The 14,742-nt window shown below is 37.9% G+C and overlaps 1 pseudogene; it reads left to right on the top strand.

The window, feature by feature from the left end:
- The first annotated feature begins 13,072 nt into the window (after positions 1-13,072).
- LOC147981953 (uncharacterized) lies at positions 13,073-13,742 on the top strand (annotated as a pseudogene).
- Positions 13,743-14,742: the final 1,000 nt, after the last annotated feature.

The raw sequence follows: 14,742 nt of genomic DNA, 5'->3' as shown, positions 1-14,742 counted from the left end.
ATTAGTAATATATTTTTTATATTTTTCACATAACGGGGTATATATATCGATCGGGTATGTGCAATATTTTCCTACACTTTTTCATATACCCGACAATATATGTCGAGCGGGTGTTATAATATTTTTTCCAGTAGATATTGTATAACCGTATTGGATAGTTAGAAAACAAAAATAAAATGTAATTAGTCAAAAAAAATAAATTATTGTGTATATACATATCCGCGTACATACATACTTTCGTTAGTAAGTATATGATACCCATTTTAGATAATTAGGAAACAAAAAATGTAATAGTTAAAAAAATAAATTATTGAATATATACATACATGAGTATGTATATAATTTCGTTGGTAGATATTAGATGCCCGTATTAGATAGTTAGAAAACAAAAATACGTGTATTATATACTTGCAACAATTCAACAAAATAAACACTAATACATTTTATTGTATGGAAAATTTTGCATGCCTAATAGTTAGACCCAAAAATAAAACGTAAGTATGCAAGGTCTTGCATGAAGAATAGTTAGGAAACAACTTAAATATATCACAGTTTCCAAAACGATTAAGGTGCCCACGCACCTAGGTGCGCTGCATATATATAGGGTCACGCTATTCGTTACCCTGGGTGAGGAATAATTATTCTTCACCCCATCTCTATTTTGACGTCAATGCATCGTATTTTTAGGTTTCCTAAATTTTGTCTTATTTCATACGTAAAAAGAGAATGTAAGAAAATATATATTCATCGTAAAAAATATTTTATGTTACATAAAGTTATTAACATAAAAATATACATAAAATGCGATATTTCTGATGTTATAACCTATTTTTTTGTTTCCTTATACCAATTTTTACGTAGTGAATCAATATGAATGTAACTATTTGTATTCCAAACGTAATTTACTTATAGAGCGATCATAAGATTACCTCGGGTGAATAATAACTTATTCTGCAATGTGGGTGATGAATAGTATATATATAGTGTTACTATTCATCACCCAGGGTGCAGAATACGTTATTATACATCCGAGGTAATCTTACGATCACTTTATAAATAAATTACATTTGAAATACAAATAGTTGCATTCATATTGATTTACTGCATAAAATTTGGCATAACAAAAAAATATAGGTCAAAAATGGTATTTTATGTACATTTGACACTATATTTTTATATTTGTAATTTTATGTAACATAAAATATTTTTTACAACGATTATAGGTTTTCTTACATTTACTTTTTATGTCTAAAATAAGAAAAAATACGAAACGTAAAATTATGATGCATAGATGTTAAAATAGAGGTGGATGAAGAATAATTATTCCTCACCCAGGGTGACGAATATATATATTAACCCAGGGTGAAGAATTATTTATTCTTCACCCCGGTAGATATACCGAGCCAGACCATGCCTCCAGCCAAGGCACCGTTTTGCGATTGGGGAAAAGCTGGCCCACTGTCCTTCGCTGGAAAATTATATTGAGCTTGAAGTAACTTTACGTTTCAAGCGTTGACTCGAACACACCCCCACCTACCCGTCCTTTTCTAAACTGCTGCAAACAATTCTTGTTTTTTTAAAGAAGAAGAGTTGCGAACCGTATCGGAAGTATCGGCGGCGCACGACGGCGCCATGGGTAGGTGGGGTAGCTGCCTAGGTCTTGGGTGGCGCCGTGGTTGGTGATGGCGTTGAAGTTTTAGCCCGTGCTGCTCGATGGAAGTGGTGGCCTCGGCGGTGTGGTGAACTCTCTAGGTTCCTCGAGGCAGTGCTGCGGGGCTGCACCGCTTTGCGCCGGCAATAGCGGTCTACGACGGCGTCACGGTGAGCTCTCGACACTCTGATGCATTGCAAGATTTATGCCCCTGTATTTCTCCTCCCTTTTCTCCCAATCTAGAATTATATTTTCCCTATGGAACTTAGGCGTATTGACTTGCCAGATGTGGCGTCTGCTATGGTGCTAGGTTTTGGCCTTTCTGAGATTCGGCGCAGGTTGTTGCATCTGTACATGAAGTTTTACTCGTTTCAATATGGTCGCGCAAATTTTAGTACGGGCCTTCACCGGATTTGATGTTGGGGACAAATCAAGAGTTTCTCTTTAGATCTAGCCTACAGATGGTCCCAGTCCTCCTACTAAGCTCCTACTTTCAATAAATAGTTTACATTCAGCGGTTCGTGTCTGATGAATCCTCCGTTTAGAATCCCCATATGTTGCATGTTCTAATATATAGCCATGTTTCTTCTTTATTATGAATAACTCCATATTTTTCCTTGGAGCTCCACTATTTTGATTTTTAAATGAATTGGACTGTCCCCTGCTACTGAAAAGTACCATGTCCGGCCATTTAAACTTAGAATCGAATCGGGGTGCTGCTACTGTATTAGGTTGACCATCCAATCATTGTGAATCTACTCTGTTGCACAAGAAGGCATAGTAAGAAACCGGGAAGGGTGGCAACCCAATAAGAAGCACAAATCATTTAAGCCCGTGTAACCGTGATCCCAATGCGCAATATCATTGCCTTGCTGATAGTGAGTATAATGTTTTGTTAGTTCAGTTAGTCGAAACACTGCCATTGGGGCTGATCATACCTTGAATTAATCAAAATTTGAACCTTTTGGTTACCTCATATTGCTAAAGGACACAAATGTGACTTTTCTTAAACTTTAATCGTCGTCATAAAATTATGGATATTCACTTTGACCGGAAGTTGTTGAGGGTATCTGTGGAAGGCTTCTGAACTTTTCTCTAGGTGCAGTCCAGAACACAAGTGAAACATGGTAGCAACTACAAAAAAATTTAGGATGCAGGATCACGTTTTCTATTTCCAATTCATGGTGCATTCGTAGCTCTTTGTCAACTCTATGAAAGCACTACATACACCTACAGTACACTGAACTTTTTCAGGTTTGGTTATCATTTTTTTTACATTGTGCTTCAGTCGAGTAATGAATGGTGAAGTACCTATTTATTGCTACTTTTGATCTGTTCATACACACTGGACAGAATGATATAGCTGGGCATGCTCCTATTCTCTTTATTCAGAATGACATCCAATGAACTTGAGGTTACACTGGCATTTGTGTGATTAACAGCTACTCCTTGGATGATTGCGTGTTTCAGAATGAAGATGCATGATTATGTGCTTCAGAATGAAGATGCATGATTATGTGTTTCAGGAGCTGCTAGTCGTACCATAGAAGCAATGAATGAACCTCTTCTCGCTATTTTCATTTCAAGTGCAATAATCTGCTGGAGGTGTTTTCCATTCAGACAAGTGAAGTTTTTCACCCTGCAAGTGTGCAGATGTATTCTGGAAGAAGAAAAGCATACCCAGTAAGATGCAATCCTTGCCATTTTACTGAGCAAGTTCATTCATATTATTTTTAGGTCCTCCTTGACAATGTATTTGATCAATTGTCTAAAAAAATCCTAGATTGTGAGAGTAAAATAAAGTACGTTCAGAATACTGTTCTTGATTCAGTAAAAACAGTTACCTAGTTTAACCCTAGCTATTGTGTTAAAGAACATACACTGACAATAAGGATTGAACTTCTCATAATGGTAATGATGAGTGTGCAAGGACTATTAAGGTCATATAGGTCTAATTAAAATTATAACAGAAAGGAGAGGCGGAAGTTGAGCTCCGCTCTTTTTCTGTCCGGGAGAGAAGTCTTTTTCTCCTTAAAACATGCACTTCTTATTGGTTTTATAGGAAAAAAATATCTGGCTCTATTGATTGTAGGTTGTTTAGTAGTGCACTACTAGTACCATGCCATACCATTGGTTTGGACTGATCAAAGGCAAGTTAAAGGTCAGTTAGATTAATGCCGCTACTGTACTCGCACATCTTATATGTCATTTAGATTTGTACACACTTTGAAAAAGTGTGACTTCTGTAGGCAAACTCTTCCATCTGACGTTGTTGTTCAACAGGTCGTAGAGAACAAAGTAGTCAGGCTTCGACCAAATGTCCAACACCTCGAGAAATTTGATTGGTGCCTTTCAAAAAGAACCTTGATTGGTTATTTTACATGCCTAAACTCTATTCTGGAAAGTAGTACATGTAATCATTAGTTCTATGAGAGTATGGAGATTGAATTTGCTATATTGCAGTCTGGAGCATACTTCTTTCCATGTGCATATAGGCTTTATGTGATTAATCACCCTATCACAAGTTCTTCTAGTATTTGGATGAATCCTCTAATTAAGATAATTCTAATTTAAGTAAATATCATCAATCCACCGAATGGGAGAAGCTTTATATTTAGTTGGATCAAAACATTTTCTTTGAATCTACTTGCCTTAATCTACTATCTTGTTACAGTAACATTCTGACCTATATCTAAGAATTTTGTAGCTCCTTTATTTCAACAGTAATGATTCACTAAGCTCCTATCTTACCACATGTTCCGTTTTATTCTCCGCATTTTAGATATAGCACCCCCTATTCACCAAGATCCTAGCACCCTGTGTTTTTTTGGTATAGCACCAAGCCATTCTTCTCCGCAAAAAATAATTGAATTGTTGGTCTGAAACCAAAATATTTTTGAAAGAAACTGAATTGTACTACTACTATCTGCTCATTTTCTACAATCTACACTACTACAGCAGGTGGTACATGCCAGAGAACATATTGTTTATAAATTGAATCACGTGCTGTTATTTTCGTTCATAGCATTCATGATTTGAGTCTCTGTAAGGTCTCTGAAAGACTAAAAGAGAACATATGTTTGATAAATGATGTGTAATGCCGGAACAGTTGCACACTTTCTTCCTATACTAATCAGTTTTTACATTGTAGGTAGCTCACCTATAAGTACCCTGACAATAGTAGACTGATATTAATACATTTGAAAATATGGAAAAACACAAAGATCTTTGACAGCATAGTTATGCTGAGAGGAGTTTCAATCTAGGAGAGCTGCAGGCGGGTTGTCTTCTTTCTGAATCATATTTTTGTTGCTTTCTATGCTGAGAGGAGTTTCAATCTAGGAGAATTGCAGGCGGGTTGCCTTCTTTCTGAATCATATTTTTGTTGCTTTCTCCCTACTCGGACTGTATTGAAGTTCTCTCTGGAGTGTTGTGCAATCAGCTCTAAGGTCATGAGTAGAGTTCCAGTTCTGTTTTTCTCAAGAGCCGACCCTGTAAATACTAGCTCCATGTTTCTTAGAGATTATCTATAAATTATTCCCTCTATTTCAATATAGTTCGGCGATAGGCCCTTCGAGGTAAAACTACTCCATATATATATTAAAGAAGTCAATGTGAGTTTATCGTTGGAAATTTCAGTCACTAGTCGAGGAAGAAATTTTTGAATAATCGAGGATGCAATTCCATAAATGGTACCTCCAAATAAATTTCCAAATGAGAATTTACTACATCAAATCCATGGCGCCTAATGAATAGGTCTAGATAAAAATAGAGGTAAAGGAGAGAGTATGCATCACTATCTCGTTGTTTTTCTTGAAGTAGAAAATATCTTTTTAAAGAAGACGATCAGATGCAGATAGAAAGGGTCTTGCGATGCATGGAGCTCGTGCAGGTAGAGGTAGTATAGTCCGCGTGGTAAATTTACCACGCAAACCTGTTGTTTCTTTCGGCAGTGGTTCAGTCTCCGAACACTGCATGTGCGTAACTTATTTTGCATGCGTGAGGAAAATTTACCTCACAAGCCTTGTTTTTTATGTCAGTGCTCCATAGTACATTTCTTTCTCCCTGTTGTAATCTTACATTGGGTGTTTTTATTTCTTACGTTTTTAAGTTCTGGCCGTGGGGTGACTGGGGTGAGAAATAAGAATTCCTCACCCAGTGTGACGAATATCGCGACCCATAGTGATACTATTCATTACCCAGGATGCAGAATAAATTATTCTTCACCCGAGGTAATCATATGATCACTTCATAATTAAATTACATTTGAATTCATATAGTTAGATTCCTATTGATTCACTACATAAAATTTGGCATAAGAAAAATAAAAATATAGGTCATAAGACAACAAAATTTACAGTTTATGTATATTTTAAACTATATTTTTACGTTTGTAATTTTACATCACATAAAATATTTTTTAGCGATTATATATTTTATTATGGCCTATTTTTACATCGGAAATAAGATAAAACTTACGAAACATAAAATTACGGTGTATTGACGGTAAAATAGAGGGCGGTGAAGAATACCTATTCCTCACACAGGGTGACGAATAGTCAATCCCGTTACTATTCATCACCCAGGGGTGCAGCTAAGTTATTCTTCACTAAACTTACGATCATTTCATAAATATAAATTACATTTGAAATACAAATAGTTACATTCATATTGATTTACTGCATAAAATTTGGCATAACAAAAAAAATATAGGCCAAAAATTATATTTTATATACATTTTACACTATGTTTTTACAATCGTAATTTTACGTACCATAAAATATTTTGCACAACAATTATAGGTTTTCTAACATTCTCTTTTATGTCTAAAATAAGACAATAATTATGAAAAGTAAAAATTACGGTGCATAGATGTTAAAATAGAGGTGTGTGAAGAACAACTATTCCTTACCAGGGTGACGAATAGCGCGACCCTATATATATAATAGGACACCCATATGCGACACCTAGGTGCCTGGGCACCTTGCCTAGAAACCCTTGGATGGCACTAAGATGTGTGCGCGTGTAATTGATATGTCTCCAACGTATCTATAATTTTTGATTGTTCCATGCTATTATATATTATGTTTTGGATGTTTAATGGGCTTATTTATACACTTTTGTATTATTTTTGAGACTAACCTATTAACCGGAGGCCCGACCCAAATTGTTTTTTTTCCTATTTCGGTGTTTTGTAGAAAAAGAATATCAAACGGAGTCCAAACGGAATGAAACCTTCGGGGGCATGATTTTTGGAACAAACGTGATCCAGAGGACTTGGAGTGGACGTCAAGCAATCAACGAGGAGGCCACGAGGCAGGGGGCGCGCCTACCCCCTGGCCGCACCCTCCACCCTCGTGGGCCCCTCGTGGCTCCACCGACCTACTTCTTCCTCCTATATATACCTACGTACCCTGAAAATATCAGAGGGCACCACGAAAACCTAATTCCACCGCCGCAACCTTCTGTACCCGTGAGATCCCATCTTGGGACCTTTTCTGGCGCTCCGCCGGAGGGGGCATTGATCACAGAGGGCTTCTACATCAACACCATAGCCCCTCCGATGATGTGTGAGTAGTTTACTTCAGACCTTCGGGTCCATAGTTATTAGCTAGATGGCTTCTTCTCTCTCTTTGGATCTCAATACAAAGTTCTCCTCGATTCTCTTGGAGATCTATTTGATGTAATCTTTTTTTGCGGTGTGTTTGTCGAGATCTGATGAATTGTGGGTTTATGATCAAGACTATCTATGAACAATATTTAAATCTTCTCTGAATTCTTTTGTGTATGATTGGTTATCTTTGCAAGTCTCTTCGAATTATCATTTTGGTTTGGCCTACTAGATTGATCTTTCTTGCAATGGTAGAAGTGATTAGTTTTGGGTTCAATCTTGCGGTGCTCGATCCCAGTGAAAGTAGGGGAAACAACACGTATTGTATTATTTCCATCGAGGATAAAAAGATGGGTTTATATCATATTGCATAAGTTTATCCCTCTACATCATGTCATCTTGCTTAAAGCGTTACTCCGTTCTTATGAACTTAATACTCTAAATGCATGCTGGGTAGCGGTCGATGTGTCGAGTAATAGTAGTAGATGCAGGCAGCAGTCGGTCTACTTGTCACGGATGTGATGCCTATATGCATGATCATACCTAGATATTCTCATAATTATTCGTTTTTCTATCAATTGGTCGACAGTAATTTGTTCACCCACCGTAATACTTATGCTATCTTGAGAGAAGCCACTAGACAAGTTTCCAATATATTTTATTTTGCAATCTTTACTTTCAAATCTATATCATAAAAATACCAAAAATATTTATCTTATTATTATTATGTCTATCAGATCTCACTCTTGCAAGTGGCTGTGAAGAGATTGACAACCCATTTATCGTGTTGGTTGCGAGTTTCTTATTTGTTTGTGTAGGTACGAGGTGACTCGCGCGTGATCTCCTACTGGATTGATACCTTGGTTCTCAAAAACTGAGGGAAATACTTACGCTGCTTTGCTGCATCACCCTTTCCTCTTCAAGGAAAAAACCAATGCATGCTTAAGAGGTAGCAGTAATTAGTATTAGCATTAATTGACAATTACTATTAGGAAAGAACTATTGCTAATTATTTCTTGATATGAACACTTAATACCCACCAAAATTAAGCCCATGCATGTCTCATACGTCACATAGTCAGGTATTTTTTTGCATATAATGGATGCCACATTTTTTATGTGTTCTCCTTTATTTTTAATCGACTATCTAATACCTTGAATAAATCACTAGGTATATACATACATAACCCAAAATATCTTAGATATGTTTTTGTACTTGAAAGTTGAAACATATTGGGTATAAATTAGATACCCATACGTCACACCGTTAGGTATATACGTAGCCACATATTACTTTAGGTACATACGTCGACTGGTTATGTACAGAATTTTCCAAGCATCTTCACACAGCTGGGTATACAAGTGTGCAGACACCTTGGGTATTTCCACTTGAAGTATATTATTGGATGTATACTATTTTCCTACTTTGTTCACATAGCCGGGTATATACGTCGATCGGGTATGTACAATATTTTCCTACCCTTTTTATATAGCTGATTTTATACGTCGATCGGGTATTACAATATGTTTGTCAGTAGGTATTGTATAACCATTTTGAATAGTTAAGAAAGAAAAATAAAATATAATTAGTCAAAAAATAATTATTGTGTATATACATACCCACGTATGTACATTATTTCTTTAATAAGTAAATGATACGCATTTTAGATAATTAGAAAACAAAAAATGTAATAATTTAAGAAACAAATTATTGAATATATACATACATATGTATATAATTCCGTTGGTAGGTATTAGATAGTTAGGAAACAAAAATACGCATATTATATACCTGCAACAATCCAAACAATATAAACATTAATAGGTTTAATTGTATAGCAAATCTTGCATGCCTAATAGTTAGAACCAAAAATAGAACATAAGCATGGAAAGTCTTGCATGAAAAATAGTTAGGAAACAAATTAAATATATCGTAGTTTCCAAAATGATCAAGGTGTCCAGGCACCTAGGTGCCCCATCTATTTTAGTTATATATATGAGAAATAGGTGTAGCTACACCCGGTAATAGGATGCATTTTCTCTATATAAGTTATTCTTCACCCGAGGTAATCTTACGATAATTTCATAATTAAATTACATTTCGAATTCAAATAGTTACATTTCTATTGATTCACTACGTAAAATTTGACATAAGAAAATAAAAATATAGGTCATAAGACAAGAAAAATTATATTTTATGTGTATTTTAGACTATGTTTTTACGTTTGTAATTTTACATAACATAAAATATTTTTTACGGAGATTATATATTTTCTTACGGTTCCTTTTTGCGTCGGAAATAAGACAAAACTTACGAAACTTAAAATTACGGTGCATTGATGGTAAAATAAAGGGGGTGAAGAATAACTATTCCTCACACAGGGTGACGAATAGCGCGACCCTATATATATATATGCTCGCACCTAGGTGTCCCACAAGTAAAATGTTCATCATGCATTCTTAAAATAATCGCTGAATATTAGAAACATGTTCATCATGTTTTTGTGGGGTATTAAAACAAAGGCTATCACATATATAAAAAAATGTTCATCACATATTCAAAAATATGTTTGTCATATGTTTTAAAAATGGTAATATCATATTCAACAAATAGTTTCCATGTATTTAATTTTTTTCATCGCATATTCAAATATTCACATTTTTATATCATATTATGAAGGCTGCCTATTATGAAAATGTTGAATTAATCTTCACTTGTTACACAATATTCATTGGAAAATATGAAAAAGAAACTTAAGAAGAGAATGAAACATAAAAACTGGTGGAAAAGGAAAATAAATGAAAAAAAACAATAGAAAATCCAAAATAAAAAATAAATGAAATTAGCGCACATCGCTCATGGGCTGGCCCAAGAGCAGCACAATGTTTGCATGTTTGCCCCAGTATTCCGTGCTATCAACACGAATAGGGTTTGGCCATGTTTGGATATGCCTGACCCTTTTTCTATTTGTAGTAGTAAAATTACCCATGTTCTTCTACAGAACAGTACAATATATTATTAATGCATATTCCGATTTAAATTGTTTCGTGTTATTTTTAGGACATCTTTGTCTTCTCTTCCTATCTCTATCATGTCTATCCACCATCACTTGACTCGGATCCACTTCATGTCTATCCACAGTAGAATGCAGTTTGTCATCACGTTCAGAATATCTCCATCCCGGTATCACTGTATGCACATCCTACTTCATGGCGCTTGCCTTCTCCGCACCCACTTTATTAACTTCGCTTCACAAACATAAATATTTTTTGGCACCATAAATATCACTTGGTGACGATTAGTATACATTTGTTGCACCAGTTTTATGGGAACATATAATACAAGGACAAGAGGGTTATATAAGAACAATAAGATTCATGCCGCCCCATTAGGCACTCCATAGATGTTCAGTGGCGATAAGAGGCTACACCATACCCATAGGCTCCACCTATATAGCTCTAACAATCGCACTTCACTACCATTGACGGCTCTAATAATCAAAGGGACGGCTTATGGCCATCTTACAAGCAACAACCCTAAAGGGGCAACATAGTAGGAATGGAAATAAAGTGCTCCGACAGCTGCGAGAGCCCACGGACGGGAGCACCAAGCATGCACAGACTACAATAGATAAAGAAAACGATCAAGTTCATGTTTTGTTTGCTTTGCAATTTTTCCTAGTCACATGAAGGATGAAGTTCAGGTTCTTCGTGGCTGCTCATGAGCTCATCATCCTTGGATTCCCGTACTTTGCAATCTCTTTTGCCAGGGGGTATCCTTCAGGGCTGAGTGCATGAAATTACTTTCCACTTGACGAAGAGTATAAGCTCACCTCTTGGAACATGAGTTTCAATCTCCTTATCCCACGCTTTACTCACGAAATCACCGATAGTGGTAAACTGTTGGGCCTCACAGATCATGACGACAAACGTGGCCAAGGCCGTCTGGAGGTCCGTATCGGAGGTAGAACCGTGCAGCTTGTACCCTGCTAGGATAGACGTCGCTCTCAAGGCTGGGTGCCTTCTGACATCCACCCTATCTAGGTCTTTGTGGCCTCTACCACCGGTGAGAGAGTTGTAATCGTCGTTGAAGTTAAGTGAGATGTTCCTGCGGTGCAGATTCCTATTCTTGAACGCATACCACGAACCTTCATTGGTCCTGAAGCCGATGAGGTACAAGTTGTCTGCCCGAGTAAATTACATAAAACCACCACTTTGAGGGCTAGGTTTGCGAAAACACTAGGATACAGATTCTCTGCAGAAAGCACCAAGTCTTGCGTAATTCTTTTGCAAAAACCATTGATCGGCGGATCGGGCCGCATTAAATGAGTTTATGACAGGTGGGGCCCGTTTTTCACCTACGTGGCACTCCAGGCCGTCCCGGCAGCCGTTAAACGGCTTGAGACGGTGCCGTTCGGTCTCGTCTTTAGTCATCCCTGCATCTCTCTCTATTCCCCCATTCTTCCCCCCTCACTCCCGCCGCCATCGCCCCCTTGCCCCTCGCACTGCAGAGATGCGTAGTCCGGTGAAAGGTGGCATTGCTGGTGGCGGCGCTCCGCCCAGCAGCGCAACACGCATCATAGGTAGTGGAGGAGGACCCGCAATGGATCCAGGCGAGCTTTGCGGGAGCTCAAACCTTAGCAAGCCGACGAAGGAAGAGGAGGAGGAGGACCCACAGTATTCGATGGAATACCGGGCGGCGAGAGCATTCGCCGCGACAGTGAAGGCCAATCCGACGGGAAGGCAGCACATCAGGCCATCCTACGGCGGCGTATAGTGAGATCCACTTGTCTTTGCTCTTCCCCTTCCCGTTCTCCATTCCATTGCGTTGCTAGGGTTAGGGTTCATATTGCTCTCTCCTATCAGATGGAGTACAAGTGTCAGATGCTGTGATTTGTTTGTCCTATGCCCTAGGGTTGACATTACTTAGATTAGGCCAGATGTTGTGATTTGTTTGTCCTATGCCCTAGGGTTGACATTACTTAGATTAGTTTAGAAATTAGCTGATTTAGTTGATTTTAGAAATGAGCTAATTTAGTTGATTTAAGGTGTTGTGTTATTCAATTTTTGGGGGTACACTGTTAATTGGATGAAGTTAGACATATGGTTAGGTTCACTGTTAATTGTGTTCTCCTGTTATCTGCTTTATAAGTGACAAAGCATTGTATTGGTGCACTGACATGAGCTGTTTCATTAGTTTTATTCAGTTTTAATTAAGCACTTATAATATAATGCTATGCATTTTTAATTATTTGCAGTCTGGATGATGAGGTTTTGGAATTGAGGATGCATTTCGATGATAGAGACAATATTGAGAGATCTATGATGATTTCGGACATAACATTTTATAACCTAGTAGCGCTGATAGAAACAGAAGGTTATGAATTTAAAGATTACATGTACTATGCCAGGGATCCTGGGCTAGGGATAGAAGGAATGGAAGAAATAGATGATGATGACAAGCTTGAGGAAATTCTAGACAACATAGCATTGCAAAATCAGAAGATATTGAATGTGATAGTTGTTAGAGCCAGTTCTTGCAATGTTGCAAATATAAACACCAACTCCAATGTTATTGAGCAGCAAATCCCTCTAGAAGAAATTGGAGAGCCCAAACTGTATCAGATAGATGATGGAGTGCTATTCAGTGCACCAAATGTGCATGTAGCAGAAGCAAGTCTAGAAGCAACAGAAGTGGAGCCAATGCCCATACAGTTTCAAACACATCACAACACAAACAATTTGGAGGTGCAACTTGATTTAGGTTATGTACAAGTGGAAGAAGATCCTGTAAACAATCTAGAGGAGCAAATGGAAATTGAAAAGGTTATGGAGGAGACAAGGAGGAAGGAAATTGAAATGTTTAGGAAGAATAAGAAAAATAAAGAGAAGGATACTTCTTTGAAGAGAAAAGCTGTAGTGATTGATAATGAGGAGGACAATGATGATGATCATTTGGTAGAATATGGTGATATCCTTGCTAGGCTTGAGGAGATGAAAAGACAGAGGGATGATCCACTCCTTCATTTTGAAGGGGACACAGATGTTGAGGAAATGTATGAGACAAAGGAGGAGGAGGATGCACTATATGAGCCTGAAGGTGAAGAAGAGGATGCAAAGGAGGAAGAGGACAAGAGGAGCAGGTAGGGCAAGATGGACAGAAGAAGAAAAGGGAGAAGAAACACAGAAAAGGCCCAACAAGCAGATCACATGCAAGTGTAGAAGAGTTGTTTGAGGAGGACTGGATACCATCATCTGATGAAGACAGGAAACCAATGGACTTGGGTGTGGAAGATGATGATGGTGCAGAGGCATTGGGATATGTTTTGCCCAATGGCAAGAAAAGAAAGCTAAGAAGATGAAGAAAAGGATATGGTATGATGAGGAGAGAGCTCACCCAGATGAGCAATTTGTGAAGCATCTTTACTTCATTGATGTGTACCAGTTCAAACATGCACTTCAAACAATACACATTTCATAGAACAGGAACTATGAGTACCATGGAAATTGCAGTGACAGGGTTATAGCACAATGCATAGATGAGACATGCCCTTTTTATTTAGCAGCTTCTCAGATTGCAATGAGAAAACATTTACCATAAGGAAGCGGTATCTGGTGCACACTTGCCCTTCTGTGTTAGAGAACACCAAAGTTACTGCTAAGTGGGTTGCAAAATTTTGTGAGGAAGCAATCAGAAATGACCCATGCACAACAATCGCAACTATTATTAACACTTCAAAGAGCAAGTATGGAGTGGAAATATCAACCCACATGGCATATAGAGCTAAGAAGGCAGCAAAGAATATTGTGTTAGGAGATCAGAAGGCCCAATACAGCAGGATTAGGGATTATTTGCAGGTCGTGCTAGATACTAATCCAGGTACAAGGTGTATAGTGACAACAAGATATCTGAGGGAGCATCCAAGCAAAAACCCTAGGTTTCATGCATTATCTTTTGCCTAAATGGATGCCTCGGCGTCGATAAAAAGCCAAAGACCCCTAATTGACCCTACTTGATGCCTCGGCGTTGACAATAAGCCAAATAACCCTAATTGACCCTACTTGATGCCTCGGCGTTGATAAAAGGCCAAAAGCCCCTCACTTGCCCTACCTGATGCCTTGGCGTTGATAAAAATCCATAGACTCCTAATTGACCCTACTTGATGCCTCGGCGTCGGTAAAAAGCCAAAGACCCCTAATTGACCCTACTTGATGCCTCGGCGTCGATAATAAGCCAAAAAAATCCTCACTTGCCCTACTTGGTGCCTCGGCGTCGACAAAAAGCCAAAAACCCTAATTGACCCTACTTGATGCTTCGGCGTCGATAAAAAGCCAGAAAACCCTCACTTGCTCTACTTGATGCCTAGGCATCGAGAAAAAGCCAAAAAACCTTCACTTGCTCTACTTGATGCCGAGGCTCGACAAAAAGCCAAAAACACTAATTGACCCTACTTGATGCCTCGGCATCGACAAAAAACCAA

This window comes from Triticum urartu, chromosome 3A (genome assembly GCF_056163025.1).
Source record: "Triticum urartu cultivar PI428250 chromosome 3A, HENAU_Tu73, whole genome shotgun sequence".
Classification (NCBI taxonomy): domain Eukaryota; kingdom Viridiplantae; phylum Streptophyta; class Magnoliopsida; order Poales; family Poaceae; genus Triticum; species Triticum urartu.
This window is presented reverse-complemented; position numbering and strand designations above follow the sequence as displayed.